Source organism: Protopterus annectens, chromosome 4.part0 (assembly GCF_019279795.1).
Source record: "Protopterus annectens isolate FY-2018-M chromosome 4.part0, PAN1.0, whole genome shotgun sequence".
Taxonomy (NCBI): domain Eukaryota; kingdom Metazoa; phylum Chordata; order Ceratodontiformes; family Protopteridae; genus Protopterus; species Protopterus annectens.
This window is the reverse complement of record NC_056733.1, coordinates 477,011,962-477,031,970: the sequence shown is the minus strand read 5'-3', so window position 1 is coordinate 477,031,970 and position 20,009 is coordinate 477,011,962. Positions and strand designations below refer to the sequence as shown.

General features: G+C 37.1%; 1 protein-coding gene across 1 annotated transcript in view; it reads right to left on the bottom strand.

The window, feature by feature from the left end:
* The window catches only part of SELPLG (selectin P ligand), a 327,530-nt gene extending 308,184 nt beyond the window's left edge, over positions 1-19,346 (bottom strand). The window contains exon 1 of the mRNA XM_044068404.1: positions 19,197-19,346. The gene's annotated coding sequence lies outside the window, so the exon portion shown is untranslated. The remainder of the gene's footprint in view (positions 1-19,196) is intronic.
* Between the last annotated feature and the right edge of the window lie 663 nt (positions 19,347-20,009).

Sequence of the window (20,009 nt, the reverse complement as noted above, 5' to 3'; positions counted from 1 at the left end):
AGATTCCACTACAGCCCAGTAAAGCAAAACTGGCAAGTGATTACTTAATGCCCTCTGGCCACTAGCTGAACACAAATCATTAGTAGTACAGGTGGGCACCCTGTCAGTAAGCCAGGTGCTAGCTGTAATTGTAATTAATAATAAACACTTATAGAATTGCCTTACTACCTAGTCACACATGACTACATATCGTCCATGCAGAAAAAGAAATTAATATATTCTATGTTTCATTTAAAATTATCCAGCTCATATTATTTATATATATATATATATATATATATATATATATATATATATATATATATATATGTATCTAGAGAGAGAGAGAGAGAGAGAGAGAGATCTCCTTTCATGCAGTCCATCTATACCTCTCTTGGCTGGACTTTTTCACTTTCTCTTGACTTCTTATCTTCTTTCTCAAATCTTCTTCTATGGAAGGGCAGCCTATAGCCATCAAATTGAGTTTTCATCCTGCTTGTATTGGACAGAATAACTCACAATGGCAATCATCTGGACTGGGTAACAATCCATCTCATAAGAATTCACAATGAATTGTGGGTGATTCCATTCGTTAGTAGAGTAAGGAACTTGTGCATACGGATTCCTTCAGAGTTATTTACCTAGAGGAAGGAACTTGTGCATAAGGATTCCTTCAGAGTTATTTACCAAGAGAAATGTCTCTTCCTTCATGGAACACTCAACCACTGACCTTGTTGAGAGAAGGAACTGACCAGACTCTCATTAAACTGGCATTTTAGAGGACTCCACTCCCAGTAACTTTGGGTAAATTTTATTGAGTTTCTATACCTCCTACCGGGTCTATATTATAACATCGAAGTCTTAAAACTTCGAATGTTATAATATCAACCCCAATTCAGTGAATGCTTGAAATAGCAAAGCTGAACACCGAATATTTTCCTAGAGAAAGTATTCGGTGGGCCATTTTGGTGGCTTCGCTATTTCCTCGACTGTGGCGTGAAGGTGATGGACCGGGTTAAGGTAAGTGTGCGAACGGACCGAGGTAAGGTGAGTGTGTGATAGTTAGGGACCTTAGGGTTAGTGCACGGGTAAGGTGAGTGTGCGATAGTTAGGGACCTTAGGGTTAGGGTTGGGTTAAGGTAAGTGGATAGCTGGTAATGTATGTATGGTTTAGTGTAGGGTTCTGTGAAGTGTGTATGTGTGGATTATGTATTTTGGTGTGCTTGTGATGTGTGTGTGTATTCTCAGAACAGCAAATTTTTTCCTTCGGAAAAAAATTTGCTGTTCTGAGCGTTTAAGTATATCACATTTCGAGATTCCAAGGTTGAGCTTATGGTGTTCGACATTTTGGAATTTCGATAACGTGATATAGACCCCCCTCCTACCCTACTATTAGAAACTTAAGGGAAAAGAACATACTGGCAATTGGTTATCCCATTTCATGAAAGAGCTAAGAGTCAAAATAGTTGCCTCTCAATAGGTATAGACTGGCTAGGAATATAATCCAGACACCACTGACAGAAAAAAGAAACTATACTGAAACAGACATCTAAATATTTCTAAAGTCTGCATAACATCTCACAGTCAAAACCTATAACATTCTGGAAAGAGTTCAGCCAATATTTTCCTGGTGGCTAATCTCTCTCATAACCAGGACTCGGTTTCTTGTGATAATAAGTGTCATGTCACATCTGGGCTCAGATCTCATTTCTATGCAGCACTGTCAGTACTGTTGAATCACCCACCCCCCTCAACCAACATTCCGTGGCATTCATTCCCTGCATCTCACCAGATAAATGAATAACTCCTTCAGCCTTTCCTTAAGCTACAGACAACTAGTGGGCATGAAGTAAGCAACATCATGTGTGTGGGTAAGAAGAAAGGTCCCTTAACAGCAAATGGAACCCATTAGGCAGAGTGATAATCATATTGATTACTGCTTCCAAAACATGCACCGTAAGTCTGTTATTTAATAACCCTACATGCCTGAAATGAGGAAGTCACTGTTCCCAACCATAATGGTGGAAACAAGAATGCAGAGGATAACCATATGTCTAATGCTTCACTTGGGTCCTTAGCCAGTGAGACAAAACAGAATAGTACACTGACAACTACCACTATTCTGACTCTTAGCATGGCTTTCACCCAGGACTTCAGATAGTCCTAGTTACGATTGCAAAACCATATTTTCAGAAGAATGGAAACTGCAGAGACAGCTGAAACTCTATTCCAGACCTATCAGAGGTGTTTAATACAGTCAGTCATTTTACATTCCAGCCCATTTCAGAGTCTTAGAACTTCACCAGTTGTGCAGTTTCCTTATTCAACATCTACTGAAATGTGGGACTTAGGCAGTTAAGCAGATGTTTCTAATGTATGCCTCTATTTCTCCTGCATGCTAAATCACAGTGTGAAAATAGCAGTGGTACTGACACAAACCAATATTTTTCGGCTAGTCTCACCCAGTAATCTGCAGGTCCACATTAGGATGCAACAGCTGGAAACATGGCTGATTGTCGACCAAAACCTAAATATTAACACCGCCAACCAAGGCAAAATACAGTCCTGTCAAAAGGGTAAAATACAGTACTGTCAGATCATAGAGACCTTAAGAGTTCAAACTATAGCTAGGAACTAAGCAAAGGTTCTCTCACTGCAGATAATTAATAGATGTTCCTGGACTAAAGAGTGACCTTTGTGGAGCATAAAAAGGAAAAAAATTGTCCTTTTATATAAGACAATTACACTCATACCTCTCAAGTGCACCTCATTACGAGGAACGTACCTCATTTGGGGTCTTAAAAAGTTCATGTTCCTCCAAGTTCCTCAAATGTTCCACATTGAAAGACTCTGTCACACATTCAGTGTTTGGAATTTTTTTAGTGAAATCCATTGTAAATAGAAATTAATCATATTAATTAATTAACATATCCTCTTTATAAGTAAAACCAGCATAGTTTAACCATCCTATGACATTCCTAGTTGAAGCTGTTAGTAAGCCATTAGTATGTGTTACACATTTTGCCCATTTGTTCCACTTTATGAGAGCTAGTGTTCCTCATTTTAGAGACTGAAGGCTGAGAGCTATGATTACACTGCATGACTTCCCTAATGAAAACAAATATTGCTGGCACGTGATTGCTGCAAATTACTGCTATAAAGCAATGTAGTATTTAATTCTCTCAGCAAAAATGACAGGATTCCACTTACCACAAATTAGCCCTGGATGCTGACAAGTATAAATATCACTGCTTTACACCTGCCTCATACCACTGTTTACATCAAAATCTTAATGGGGGCATCTCCCCAGAAATGGATTAAGTTGCTTCACAATACCTAAACAGATATCTCAGAAATGTGCACATTCCTTCATAACACCTGCACTACATATATATATATATATATATATATATATATATATATATATATATATATATGTTAGAATTTGTCCTGCTTGTCTACAAAGATTCAAGCCATTATTTTTAAGGATGGGTGGGTATATAGTGTAAATATTAAATTAATACATTACAAAAACATAGATAATATAACCAGGACATAATCATTTTCTATATAATGTTTATATAGTGACTGATCAATTGCACTTCAAAAGAACCAGTATAATGTTGAATTGAATTTCATGGCAGAAACTGCTTTAAAATTTGGCCAGCTCTGTTGTTATAGAAGGATAAAGTCCTCCCAATGATCCACATGACTTTAATTCAACTAGCACCTCAGGTATCTACTGGAGCTGGCAGGGAGGGACAGGAATAAATGAGCTTTGTCAACTTATCTCTCTCTAGGGCCAGGGGCAAAATGGATGTCCATAAACACACATTGCTTTAGTTTTCCCATTGGAGACCATGAAAACATGCCCAAGTGCCCAGTCATTAGAGGTGTGGATAGAAGTTTGGGTGTTTACATGACTCAGAAGTGAATAGTTGTCCTGCATCATGCTTGTTGCATGTCCTACACCTTTACATTTACTGGGCATTCATGGTGAGTAGGGCTAACATCACTAAGTCAACCCAGATGTTATGAGCAACAGTAGCATTTTTTACCTCCATATTGTGGTAACTCAGAATAAAACAAATTATTTAGGAATTCAAGTGAAAACTCCTTATTGGGGGTACGATGACAAAACTGTCCACTCAAAACAGTAATCAAAAGCTAGTTCAGGTGCATATTTAGTCTGAAAATTATATGATTCAAATGTTTTAAGAGAAGTTAAGTAGAACTGCCAGATTATGAGTCTGCATTCACTAAATTAAGCTTAGCATCATAACTGATACGTTGTCATATTTTTAGTCCATCTTAAGACACTTTTTAAAGAAATCCACTATTGGTGGAGTTGAAGTCTTGTTCAGAAGAAGATTCACCCAACAAGTCTGAAAAAAGTTTTCCAGATGTAACTTAACCTTTTGGGGACAGTAGGAAATGATAAAAGCAGAACCATTTGCTAAAATTCCCTTAGAAATACAGCATAACAGCCAACCATAAAATATACTAAAATGCTTACCTCTGTTTCTAGTCGACTACTACAGAGTGAAGATATGTCTGCAGTCTAGGCAATAAAAAAATCTGCACTTTCCCTGTGGTCCATAGACTCATTGTAAAACAAGTCACACTTAATAATTTTCATAGACATTTCAAGAGTACCATGCCTTGTTACCATTCATACCTTGCAAGTGCCCTCCCTCAAGCTACCTCCTTTTTCCAGTCATTCCCTGAGTAAATTTGTGGCTACCTAGCTAGTCATCTAGGTTATGTTTAAAGAAAGTTAGTGAGTCACACTGCTTAACATACAGGAAAATTTTATTCTAGAGGTTTGGGAGACGTTGGCTTACAAACTTGTCCTCCACCATGATTTATTTATCTGTCAGTGAAGATTTAGGTCCCTGGCTCTAGTATTGGTGAAGACTGGACTTGCAGAGACACAGGAGGTTGAGACCTACAGGGTCTCTAATGTCACAGTGAGACAGAGATCTCCTATTAAAAGTTTCTAAGACACTGAATAAAGTGACAGAGCTTCCATCTTCTCTTGGGAGCTCAGGGACTATAAGTCTGTGATCTTTTTGGTTAATAACCTTTGAGGTCTTTCTAATTGTTTGATGTGTTTAGTGAGATACATCACAAAGGAGGCATTGTATACAACACTTGGTCTTATTAATGCTGTGTATAAAGGAGCGATTACCACTTTAGACCTTGATGACATTCCTTTGGTAATTAGTTATGCTAAATAAAGGCATTTCCTGACAGTCATTTTCACATGATAGCCAAAAAGGGAAGGAGTTATCAACCCGTTACTAGATCCCTGACAACATTTTTGTTTTTTAGTGGTGTGTTGAATATACAATATGATGAGGGGAGGGTTGTCTACCAAAAGTGATGATATTATACTTTTTAGCATTTAATTTAATCCCATTTTTATTAAAACAAGTGTTTAATAGTGATAGTTTTTTCTAAAGGATTTGTTTGTCAGAGGGTGACTTATCAACAACTCTCAGTTTGTAGGCAGCTGCCAGCTTTCTTAGCTAGAGCTCTTGGCACTCTGCTTGGAGATCTGTGAAGTAAATGCTAAAAGGAAAAGTCATTGTCCAGTCCCTGAGGGACACTGTTGGTAACTTTCATATTTTTTGATGAAGTACCTGCAGCTCACAACATGTGGGTTCTATCCTTCAGCCAGTTTGCTAGCTATCTTACCTAATAAGGGTCTATTTTTTATGATGTCAGCATGGGGAATGGTGTTGAAGACCTTGGCCAGATCAAACTATACTGCATATACTGCAGGCAACTTCCTACAGCCTCTGTAACCCTTTCAAAGAAGTTTACCAGATTCAGGTGATGGGGCATTCCCTTCACAGCCAAACTGCTGGGGTCAAGGCTAATAAGATTATTGATATAGGTTTATGAGGTCAGTTATAATATGTTCTTTGGCTTTGCACTGAGGTCACTCGTATGGAGGGCATCATCAGTGCAGTGTCCTACTCATCAGGGACAAAACCAGTAGCTAAATATTGGTTAAACAGTTAGTGTATCTGCAAGGGCATGTTTAACATTACTAATTAAGCAACTAGTTATTTCAGGTCCCATGGAGGAAGTATTTTTGGTCTTGGTTAGCACTTTCATTAAATGATCTTTAGAGAAAATTGAGGAGTAAGAGATTCAGATATTTCAAGGCTTTAGATAGATGCCTTGGGGTGAAATTGGTACTAAATTTATTTCCAAGGATATCAGCAATATCTATTGGGTCAGAATGGGGAGATGATACGTCAGCAAGCAAAGGAGAGTAGTATTGTTGGAATTGAACACATCCTCAAGTCTTGGGAGTACCTTCAAGAGGTCGACCCTGTTTTTCACAAAATCGCAACAAGATGACATTAATATATAGACTGCATTTTTATAGCATATATCATGGACAGAAGTAGGTTAAAAAAATAAAACAGATAGCTGGGTGCACAAGACCCAGGATAAAAAAGAGCCCAATCCTGGAAGGTGCACTGGTGCCAGGACCGGAAAAAATGACAGTGTTGAATCCTCAATACATGAAAAGATTCCTACAATAGTGCTAGGTGAGGCTCAGGGGGAAGATGGCCCTCCTATTGTAGAAGGAAGTAGCAGTCCACAAAAATCACAAAATCTGATAGACCAAAAAAGAGCCATAAAGATGATAGAGTGGACTATTGAAAATAAGAAAGAAATTATGTGTTACTATTACGCAAGAAGCCCAGAATTCCAAGACAGAAGAAATACAAAAAGATTAAGAGGGAAATTAGAGGAAAGAAAATTCTTCCACAAGAAAAACTGTCAAAAGCTTCAAATAAAAATTTGTGTTCACTAATAACAACAGATTTATGAAAAATATTATATAAACAGAGAGACTGTGGGCTGTTTGGAAAAAGAAGCGACTGAGGAATTGTGAAAATGTAAAGAACAAAATCTAGAGACTTTTGAAAGATATAAAAAAGAAATATGGACACAGGGAAAGAAAGAGAGATCTGATACAGTACAATATTTATGCAAAGGAGAAAGCTAAATTAATCAACACAAAAAAGGCAGCCCGCAAAATATTGAAAGAGAAATACAGGCAAAGACATCCAGTTATGGAGAAATTCCCAATTAAAAAACCCTAAGATCACAAAGGGAGACTGTAGAACAGAAGATTCATAAAGTAGAAGTTAAAAAAATAGAAGATGAAGTTACGGAATACTTGTGAAGTGAAGGATTTAATGCAGAAAGTCTAACACAGGCTACATAACAGCATGATGGAACAAGAAGTCTCCAAAATAAGGAGAAACTTGAGGAGTAGGAGACATCTGAAGAAGTAATATGGACATGGGGAAGAAAATGAGGTTTAATAATGTGCAATATTTATGCAAAGGAGAAAGCAAAACTAATCAATACAAAAAGAGCAGCACCAAAGATATTTGAAGACAAATACAAGCAAAGGCATAGACCATTTTATAATACAAAAAATAAGAAAACAAAGAGGAAAAGTAGAAAAGAGGATCAGTAATGAAAAAGTTAAAGAAATAGAAATTGAGGTTATGGATTACCTGCAAAGTAAAGGATTTAGTGTAGAAAATCTAAATGAGATAGCATCACAGCAGGATAGAGGGATGGATCCCCAAGTTAAGGAGAAACCAGTGGAGCAGGAAACATCTGGTCAGTTCCCATATGAAGATACTTTGTAGCCTTTCATAGGAAACCAGTACAGGCGTTCAGCTGAAGTTGCACAGCAAGAGAAGCAACAGGAAACTGTGACAACACTGTCATGGTCAATGTTGTGGAGTGATAGGCCAGTGAGCTACCATATGAAAGAGCAAGGGATGACACAGGATAAAACTGAACAGAATGTGGCACAGGGAGATGCTCTGGAACTTTCTGCAGAATGCCTGCAGGAAATGGAGAACAAAAAATGTGCACTCAGTTTAGAAGAAAATGATCTAAGAGAAGAGTTGCTTGATTTAATAGAAATGGCTAGGCATATTAAAATCAATTAAATAAATAGACTACAGAAAGTCAATAAAACCCAAAAAGTTAGAAGTGTGATAAAACAAATGAACACAGTAATTAGGATTGTCCATATAGATTCATGTGATATAACAGAAGTAAATTGGATATATAACTGTGCAGTTAAATTAATAGCAGAAAAAGTCTTACCACAAAACATAGGGTAGTAAGGGAAAGGAAGGGGAGAAATTGAATGCCATCATGGAAGTATTGAATAGAGAAAATAAAGCAATTAACACAAGAGTGTCACTGTTAGAAGAGCATAGAAGAGAGAAGAGATAAAAAAATACTCAGAAAGACAAACATGATAAAAGCAATGTGCAGTATTAGAACAGATCATGATCTAGCATGCACTATCGCAAATAATAAACTAAAGATATCAGCACACTCAGAAAAAAAAACTGCAGATAAATATAAAGGAAAAGTACAAAATAAGCAATTTACTGATGACCCAAAAATGTTTTATAGAGAATTGGGAAACAAGGCAAAAGGAAATGAAACACCACCAAAAAAGAAGAAATAGATACATTTTGGAGAAATATCTGTGAAGATCCTGTGGAACATAACAAAGATGCTAAATGGATAGAAGAAGTAAAAGAAAGAGTAAGAAGTTAAAATGTACAGGATATGAAATGGGATGAAGTAACAGCCAGAGAGATTGAAACAAAGTTAAGAAAAGCTCTTAATTGGAAAACTCCAGGCCCAGATGCAGGACCTAACGTCTGGCTAAAAGTATTAACATCTTTACATGAAGATTTAGCCATGAGTAAGAACTGTTCATATGCTCACCTCGAACTGACACCAGCCTTGTTAACAACAGGAAAAACAATACTCCTACTTAAGAGTGAACCTTCAAGCTATCCTAAAAACTATACACCAATAACATTTCTTCCGACAGTGTATAAACTATACACTGGAACTGATGCCAATAGAGTTTATAGCCATTTAGAAGAAAACTCAATCATGGCACTAGAACAAAAGGGTAATAAAAGAAAGTTATATGGAGCAAAGGATCATTTGTTATTAAAGTCATAATGGAGAACTGCAAAAGGGCAAGAATCTAAGTATGGCATGGATAGTCTATAAAAAAGCATATGACAGTATCCCACATTCAACGATAAAAAGAGTGCTTAAAATGTACAAGATACACCTTACACTGCTCAATCACATTACAGCAACCATGAAACAATGGCAAACCACTTTGCAGTTAAGTCATAATAATGGACAAATTATTATTCCAGGGATAAAAATTAAAAGGGGGATATTCCAGGGTGACTGTTTGTCACTGCTGCTATTTTGTCTTGCCCATAACCCTTTAGCTTGTCTACTTAACAGTTCAGGTCATGGCTACAATTTGGCTCCCAGAAAACAGCAAAGTGTAAATACTTCTCATCTTCTATTTTGTAGATGATTTAAAACTGTATAGCTCATCAGACAAGGAAATAAAAGCACAACTGCAAGTGTTCAAAACTTTTTCAGATGATATAAGAATGTCATTTGGTCTAGATAAATGTGCAAAAGCAACCTTTAAAGCAGGAATGTTGCAGCACCTAGAAAATGTCAGTTTGGGACAGGAATGTAATATAAAAGAGCTTGAGCAAGAGGGAGTGTATAAATATTTGGAGTTGATGAAGTATCAACAATAAAACATGAACAAATGCAAATAAAACTTAGTAAAGAGTATTTTAGAAGACTTAAATTATTACTGAAAACAGTATTGACAACTAGGAACAAAGTCCAAGCTATAAAACAATTTGCTTTTTCTGTCCTAACGTACAGTTTTGGAGTGATTGACTGGCCCCAAAAGGTGTTGTATAAGTTGGACAGGAAATAAGAAGGCTGCTTCATGCTCCTCCTCATCAAATAATTTATAAAAATCAGTGCATACCAACATTATATATTCCCCATTCTGAAGGAGGTATGGGCCTCCTCGAAACTGATTGCATGTATATCTGCAGTCGTGGGACTACATGCGTATTTGCTGATCTCACAAGACCCAAATGTAGTGCAAGTTTTGAGACAGGAGGAGAATAAGTCTAAGATGACTTCCCTGTTTAGTTTAGCAGAAACATGTCAGCATCAAGTGGGAATGGAAATCAAACCAAAAGTAGATAAAAATCAGGCAGCAAATTAATGTGCCAAAAAACAAAGAAAGAATATAAGGTGAAGGATCAGATGAGAAGGCAAGAAATGTGGAAAATGCATAAATATAGTTGCAAGTATAGAAAACTCTTGGAACAACCTCATGTTGATCAGGATCGAACAAAGGAATGGTTAAGGAGAGGTGAATTTAAACTAAAAGATGAAAGGTTAATATTGGCTGCCCAAGATAGTGGACTATGAACACATTGGTTTACAAAGTCCACTGAACATGAGAGAGAAACAGGCAAATGTGGGTTTTGTAAAACAGAATTGGAAACAGTCACACATCTTGTTGCTGGTTGTGATATACTAATGGCAGAAGGACTGCTGTACTGAAAGGCACAATAATGTGGCAAGACTGTTGCATTGGGGATTGTGCAAACATTATAATACTGAAGTAGCTGAAAAACACTGGAAACATGAGACACACAGCATTATAGAAAATGATGAAGTTTATATCACATGGGATCACCCATTACCAACAGTTCAAAAAATAGATGCAAGAAACCGGATATAGTAGTCCATGAAAAGAGGACAAAAGTAGCATTGATCATTGAAATTGCTACACCCAGTGGCTACAGTGTCTGGCATACAGAGAGACATAAAGCCATACAATACCAGGATTTGCATGCAGAAATGAGGACAATGGGGAGGAAGATACCCAGACAGTTCCAGTAGTAGTAGTAGGAGCAACAGGTCTTATAAAAAAGAATTTACAGTCATACTTACATATGTTACTGATACATGTAACTCCATATGAATTGCAGAAGGAGTCAGTACTGGGCACAGTGTGGGTGCTACGAAGTGCACATCTGGCTAACATTAACGATAGAAACAATACTAATTTCATTAGTTGTAATCATACTTTGACTTAGGAATGGGGTCCATTCCCATCATGGTATTAGAAACCCAAAAGACTCGGAGAAATTAAAAACATCAGAATAGGAGAAGTCATTATGCATATGTTCAGAGCAGTGTATGGTATTGTTTCTTAATTTTTTAACATAGTGAATGGAGGATTTATAATTATCTTTAGATTCAGAGGTTGCCTAAGTTCATGGGCACAACTACTACCAAACTGCTGGGTATTACTTGTACATATGCAAAAACATCAGCACAAAACAAACTGTGATGAGCAATAAGGATATTTAAAGCAACAAAAGAATTTGAGCTTTGCAGCCTAACATTTAACTAGTGCTGCTTAATATGTCCACTATTAAAGGAACATATAGAATTACTCCAGGACAAGTTGTATAAGCATCCAATATGTTCTTGTGTGAGTAGATCCATTCTGTGAGGAAGCTTGTGGTATTTATCTTTGGCCACTTCTAAATGAAGGGACAGTCATGGTTGCCTGTGCCAGAAAGGAGTCACCACAATGATCTTGGAGGATTCCTTCTGAATCTTCAGAAGTACTCTGGATATTAGAGGAGAGTATGGAAAGGTATACAGGAAATATGTCTTCCAGGCCTTCTTGCATGGAGTCCTGGAACAGAATTCTGCCAGTTGATTGTTCAGAGATGAAACAAAGAGGTCTATTTGAGGAACTCCCCGCAGATGGATCAAATCGTGGAAGACCCCCGATCTAGTCTCCATTCATGAGGGTCTGCCCTGATCCTGCTCAGCTTGTCTGTCACACAGTTTTGCTCAGATGTAACAGGATGCCTGTAGAGTGAGATTGTGCTATGTATGAAGCTATACCCCAAGGTGACATGGCTAGTCTGCAAAGGGGGTATGATCTGTCTCTCCTTTGCTTGTGTATTGTCTGTAACTACTTGAAGTGGTTCTGGGAACCAAAGATGGTTCAGAGACTTGAGTGCCTTGATACTAGCAAGCATCTCCTTGATATTTATATGCTTCCATCTGTCCTTGATGACCCACACTCCCTGCTATTTCATCCCTCCTGAAACTGCTCCCCAAGCAAACTTCTAAGCATCTATGATGATGGACTGCTTTGGAGCAGGGATGGAGAAGGGGTCACCTGGATTTAAGGATATATGTTGTTTACACTAAAATATTTCTCTTCTGATAAACCACAGTACAGGGATCTGAAAAGATAAAGGGCATTGATGTTGGAACCAAAGAAATTTCAGATACCACTTATCTTTTTCATGTGAAGTCTTGCCAGAGGTATCATGAAAATCATAGATGCCATGCCATGCAACCCAAAATTCTGAGGTTTTCTCTTGCAGTGACTAAAATCTAAGTGAAAAATGTTAGATCTGTTTTTTTTTCCTGTGAAAGAAAAAGTCTTTTAATTGAGGTGTCTAGTTGACATCCCAGGAACACAATCCTGTGCGAGGGAGTCAAGAAGGGCTTTTGAATGTTCTCTTGGAATCGCATCTTGTGCAAGAGATCTCTCACCAGAGAGACTCCTGTTAGTTTGGAAAAGATTCTGCAAAGAAAAGTAAGTCATCTTAATATAGAAAAAATGTGGCTACTCTATAGTCTGCAAAGAGCTATAATTGGACCAGACACTTTATGAATACTCTTGGTACAGTGGATAAACCAAAAGTTAAGGCACAGGACTGATAATGTGATCCAGATAAACAAAACCCTAAGAAACACCTGAAGTCTGAATGAATAGGGATGTGAGGATAAGCATTTTTTAAGTCTAGTATTACTAGAAAACTTGAAAGAGGAAGAGGTAACAGGCTGTAAAGTGACATAAATTTCAATTTAGTTTAAAAAAGAAAGATCCAGAAATGGTCTCCAAAAATTTTTTTGGGCACCAAGAACGTCTTTGAATAAAGCACGTTCCCCACCTGGGAAGGAGGAACTGGTTCTATCACTGTTGGGACAGCATGTGATGAAGAACAGGAGGAATAAAAAGAGTCTGGTATGCAGCATGAGGAATTACCCCCTGGAAAGGAGGAATTTCCTCCCACTGCCATCTGTAACCCTGTTGAATTATTTTCAGAATCCATGTGTCTGAAACAATCTGTTGATAAAGAGAAAAATGGAGATTCTGACTTTTTGGAAGAAGATAGACACCAAGGTGGGAGGGGGTCACAAGTTCTCTTGAAAAGTCATTCAGACTTGTTAGACTGTCATTGGTTTGGGGAGGTTTGAGACTTCTTTTTGGAATGCCCTTGCCACTTCTTAAATGGCTATTTTCCTAATTATGCTGAGACTGTTTATTCTGGGTTTTTTTTTTTTTTTTTTTTTTTTTTTTGCTAAAATTGGATGAGGAGAAAGAAAATCCAATAGATTCCCTGGATCAGCTCACCCCTCTCATCAGAATTTTTGATCACTTTTGTAGCATAGGGGGCAAACACTAAATCTCTATCTAAGGGAGAATTTAAAATCTCTTTTTTAAATCATTTGAGAGGTACTGAGAATGCAGCCAAGCAAACCTCCTTAAAATAGTACCAGTGGTCACAGCCCTGGAAAAACTATCAGCAGAATCATACACATACTACAAACAATGAGTGATGACCTATGCAACAGCAGAAACTATGTTATCTGAAGCAGTTTTTGCACAAGAAGAAACTATAGATAAAACATTCCTCATACTTTTCACAATTTGGCAGAACAAACTTTAACATATGAGCCTGACAATTTAAAATTCTGAAAATCAAAGTTACAAGTACAGACTTTTTCCCCATACTTATCAATACATTTCCCATCCAACAAGAAGAGGAATGTTATACATACTATCTGTCCTTTTACAAACAACTATCTGACTATCAGAAAAATTGCAGGCAGTAAGACATACATCCTCTAAAGCAGACAGGGCAGGAGGAATGGGTGTAGGCCCTGAAAAATCATTCTGTAACGATGTATTTTCTGAAGGATTGAGAAATCTTAGTGTTCTTCCACTGAAAACATTGGGATGTTCTAGCAATAGTCTCAGAGAAAGAGAAACCCCACAGGAGGAATCAGAAACTGAGCTCTCATGTGAGCCTGAATCAGAAATCTGAGGACAAAACCCTGAATCCATCCCTGCATCTTCCTGTTTGGGTTTGGAATCTTGAATCTCTTCAGGAAAAAAGACATCCTTCTTTCTTTTACCAGAAACTACTCTACAAGACGGATCAATAGCCTGACTTAAACCATGAGCCAGTCCCAATAAACTGCTCCTGTCCTAAGAAATTTGAGGAGGGTAGAATACATGCTTGGTTTTCTGTTTCTAGAGGCAGCCATTGCTTCCCTAGGGATGGTCACAGTATTCTGACATAATAGAGAAATCTTCCCTGTTCCATGTCCCAAGACCAAAAAGAGTGGCTCTCCCTTGCCCACTGAGGGGACTGTAACAGCTGCAGAGGATGTGACTAACCCCCAAACCCCAGTATATAGTGGCTATAGGTACTACACCAGAAGAATTTGGGGTAAAAAGTGGTCAGAGGTACAACTAATGGCCACAGGAGAGTCAGCCACCTGCAGCTGAGGCAAATTCTAGCAAGCTGTGGTGGCAAAGGCTATTTCCTTAACTTTTTCTTTTTGTGGCTGGAAGAAGGACTGTCCATGGGACCGATAATGTATTCCATGGTCAAGCCAAAAACGGTGCCTCTTTCTGAGGAAATACAAGCAGCAAATGCTAGTAAAACTATCAGTCCACAGATGCTACTTTTTTTACAGAAAAAAAACAGTAAAAAGCACTTTCAAACACTATGGCAGCCCCGCAATGGAAAATTAAACACAATTTCTCCACAGACAATATGTTATCAGTTAGTTTAAACTATTTTAAAACTGACAGAAAAAACAAGTGCTCCTTTTAAAAATATGTTATAGTCGCAAAACGGTGCATTAAAAGACAGCACTCCTAGCTTTAAAGTAACTTTCTTGAAGAGGAAAGTAATAAAACATTGCTAGATATAAGAAAATGGAAGTTTTTTTTTCCTAAAAGGAACTTATCTGGACAGCAAAGGAAAGCACAAGGGGACCATAAACCCTCAAAAACCTCAGAGGAGCATACTCTTTGGCGGCAGAAAAGCTCGAAAGGGTTTCACACTTAAATTTGTCTTTTAGTCAGCTCATCTCAAGCTGCTTGACAGTTTGGGTGCATGGAAGATACCCTGAAACTTTGGAAGTAGTTGGTTGTTATATCCTTGGCAGGATATAACCCATATAGCTAAGGTTACAGCAGCAGTGATCGATATGAAGAACATGTAATTTGTGTATAATGAGAGTACTGGTGAAAATGGAACGATCAGACATTTTGTATGAATAAGTCAAGCAACTGGTCTAATACAGCTGTAGATTGTATAAAACTGTATTCTGATCATCTGTATAACATTATGGTACGTTTTCAGTCATGATGTATTATAAAATAAATCATTTTGCAGTTGTAAAGAACTGACAAAATATATTTGTTTGGAAAGAAACAAGTATATTTTGATGACTATTCTGGGCAGACAGATGAACAACATGGTTCATTTTTTCCTTAATTTCATTTGGACTAAGAAAAAATAAACTAATTTATTCGGACTATCCAGTGATTTTGGAAGTTTTACCTATAGGCATGGTTTGGTACTCTGACAATGGTTGCCATGGATAGAGTTATGCATTATGTTCTACCCATTGTGAGTCAATAAACTACCTTGTGTGCCTGTGAAGGTGAACATCTAATTAAGACGTTAGAGTAATATGGTGGGTGATTATACAGTTAATTATTTAGACTGTATTAATGACTGTTTGGGACCCACGGTGGTACAGCAGTAGCGTTGTTGCCTCACAGCAAGAGGTTCTCCTGTTCGATTCTCGGCTGGAGTGCATGTCTTCCCCACGGTCAAGTGGCCTCCGAAAGACATGCGTGAATGGGCGTGCCTTCACTGAAGGTTGGGCATCAGGCTGGCAACTCGGCACCATAAAAATCGACTGCCAATCATTAGCGGACTGGAGTTCCGCTGTGGCGACCCCTAACTGGGAAAAGCCAAAAAGACAAACATTAATGACGGTTTGGGCATAAATATACATTTGGGACTTAAACAGTTGATACTGTGATCTGTTATGCAGTCTGATAGAAGGTTTGAATGTGCTTAATCTTATTTAATAGAGATATTTAATGAAGTGTTTGTATGATATATTTTGTAACGGAAGCCTTAGCTTTTCAGATGTGCAAATTTTAAGATAGGACATAACATAGCAAAGGTATTGATAAAGATGTGGCTGGAAGTGGAGAGCCCTATACCTACTGTTTGATCTATTTTTGTTTAAGAACATAAGAGTGAGGATAGTTTATTTCTGCTCAGCCTGGGAGTAGCTGTCTGGTATATAATAATATATTTTCTTCAGCTAGTAAGTAAGGTTGGTAGTCTCATGTTTTAACTGTAGCACTTTTCGGCAGGAGATTAGCGCTCTGTCTTTTTTTATTTGTTACAGAATATATGATATGAAGTAAAGTTGGTGACATGTCTTTATGCAAAGTGTGGGAACACTTGCCCTCCAATGGGGATTTTTGGTTCTCTGTGTGTGTTGGGGGGGCAGTAGGAAGATTCCCTCTTTAAGGTAGGAAACTGCAATTTATGAGTTTATTGGATTGTGAAAAAGTAATATTTCTGAGTGAGGGCTACATTGAGGTTTATCTGAGATTTCAAATTAGGTGTCTTACTCACACGCGCACACACACACACACACACACACACACACACACACACACACACACACACACACACCATATTAAATTTCATTACTGAAAGTAAGGACATTTGACTCATGAGTTTTAATAGGTTATACATCTTTGCAGTAAATGTGACTTGTCCGTGGAAGGAATAGGCCTCTGCCATAGTACTGGTTGATTTTTCTTGTAAGGTGAATTGGGGGAGATGAGCCGAGTGAAAATCCATGAGGCCTGGAAGACTGGGCCAGAAAGAATGAAAAGCAGTTAGAGATTTCTCCCAGGTTGAGCAGCATATTTTAAACAATGAAATGTTATAAGAGAGAGGTTGTTGTTTGGGAAGAATTTCTTTCCCAGCTGCACAATCTGTGAGTGATAGAGGTGGAGCTTAGCAAAATGGATGTGCACATTTATGTTTTATTAGTGGTTTGTTAAAATAAGAGGCATGTTTGCAGGAAATAATTTGTATACATTTGCTTTTGTTGTTTATTTTACTAATTTCTCATCAATAATAATTCATCATTTTAAAGTGGTAATTTTTGTGAACTCAGAATATTGAAATGATAATAAATGTTCACTTTCATGACAACATTTATATTTTATTATATTTTACTCTGCGGCATGAAGTGATGGGCAACAAGGTGGATGTAAATAAGCCTCTACACTTAGCTATCTTTTTATAACAAATAGGGCATTAATTGCTTGTTTGCCAAGTAAAAGTGTCACAACAAGTATGGAGGGGACTAAAATGGTGCATGTTATCCCTTTTGTGACAAGGAAATTATTTTTAAGTGAGACTTGTTAAATTATGGGATGAGAATATGAAGTGATTTGTTATGTTTCACAATACATAGGAAAAATAAGAAGAAGAAAGTATATTAATGTATACCAGGTTGTATACATATAATTCTGACACCACTAATATTGGGTAGAAATGACAGTAACCATGTCTTATTACATGATGGTTGGCATCATGATTGAATTAACTCAGTCTTTCATGAGGTTTAAAGAAGATAATGAAAATATTTAAGCTAAGTTAAATTATTCTGCGTATTTAATATGATATGATATTTTCTAGAAGCAAATAAAGATTGCATTAAAAAAAAACTGCACAGAGCACCCACAATTAATAATCACAATAACAGCCGTAGCATAGCTCCTACTGTATGTTTTGTTGTAAGTAATGAATCTTTTCAGTAATGTTAGTCTAAAAAGAAGTGATTTTATGCACAGCAAACTTATGAATTGATAGCAGCAATATTTTAAATTTGCACTGGAAACTTTTTCACTATTTTTATGAAAAATTGCATTGCGGACTCACATTAAAAGTCACCAAGGTCAGACGGTGATGTGCTGTATACAAAACATCAAGAAAATATACCTGGGATTCACCGAGAGCCCAGACACTGTCACTAATTAACTGTTGGTCTAAAACAGTAAACACCTATTTTCTCGGGAGCCTCTCCTTATCTTTGTGGAAAGAGGAACAGGAAGACAATTCTACAGCTGACTTCTTCCTCACAGTGAAAATCTTAAAAAAACACACACATACGCAACATATGTTGTGAAAGCAAAGCATCACTAACATATAAGAATGCTCTTAATTGTAAAATGTAGTTTCAGCATCTGTGCAACTAAACATTCTCTGGGGTCTGGTGTTTAAAAATGTATTTAAATGTTTTCGAAGCTGTTATCAAATATTGCAGCCAGTTCTCATGCAGCAGAACAACGCATTCAAAACAGCTGATGACTGAGTAATTACTGCTTGCAATTATCAAACATGCTTTGTTACTGTATTTAGAAACCAAGTGCCTAATACAGCCCTCTGGAGTGAACCGAGAGAAGGAGTGGTTAACTGATTCCTTTTGTTTGCTTACTAAGAAGCATGGGATCTCCTGTTAAACATTTTACAATGATTTCTTTGCCCATACATTCTCTATGTCTGTCTAAATTTCTCCAGTAGCATGTATGAAAAAAAAAAAAACATCACCAAGCAAAAGATTATCAGGTTGTCACTAAAACTCTCCTCATTAGGGGCTATAAAGATCCCATGAATTGTGTACTTACAGACTGCACATATGTATAGCAGGAAGTTAATGCTCAGTCAAGATGTTGTATAAACCCGGCTTAAGGCGAAGTCGTACACAAGGCTTATAGCACAAACTAATTTTTTATCAAAATTAAATAATTATACTTCTTACGTCTTTTCAGTTATCGCAACATAAAAAAATCTTGTTTTTGTCCAGAAAAAAAACTTTTTGCATGTTACAGGCACATCAGAATGATAATATCACAAAAGACATCATGGTGCACTGTTCACTTCATAGACCATTTGTTTTTCTCATGCTAAAATTATATATATATATATATATATATATATATATATATATATATATATATATATATATCAACATTTTTATTTGTGAAACTCAGCAACTCAGCCATCATTTACAATAAAGCTCTCTAAAGATAAAAGTACTGGAAAATGTATTCAGTGTATGCTTACCATAGAAAATTCTAGTATTTGTTGAAGACCAGAGATGTCTTGCACAGCATACCCCACTTTTCAGAACCGCCTGCTTGTGCAGTTTGTTTTGCAGATGCACTCTTGATGAATCTTGTTTGTTATCAACATTGTAACTGAAAAGACTGATAATTTTTTTATGCCTGAGTGACTAACTCTGTTACCTGCTATTTACAGGAAATGAGCATATGAGCATGAAACCAGAAAAAGGAAGGGAACTTGTGGTTTGACAGAAAAAAAGAACTCCCTTCTCAATGACATGGCCACAGTGCTCAGCTTAACTGTGTGCTTGCATTTGTAGTGAAGAAACCCTTGGGCTTGCTATTTACAATGTATTGCATCATGCGTGTCAGCTCCATTCTATATCAGGTGGTTACCTTACAAAATACTATGTATAGAAGTACATTGACATAATTAATACAGCTGAGAACATGCACAAGTCCAGAGAGAGATAAAAGGAAAAAATAATTGAGAATATTGAACTGGTAACTCTTTACAAGCAGTGTGATGATCAACAGATGAATTTACACTTATTACCTCAGAAGTGAAATACAAAACGTCACTGGGCATTAGAATCAACCGCAACAGAGCACACATTCAGAATATAATATTCTAAACCCAATATTTGATTTGCATACAGTAATATTACTTCTAAGTCAAATTCAGTACAGTTTTAGCACTTTTAGTATCAAAAATGCACAGTTTCCTATGTTACTCAGGAAGCTGTCACTAGAAACAAGGTTATAAATGAGGTTTTAAATGCTTAACTAAGGAATAGGAAGATAACCAGTTCTG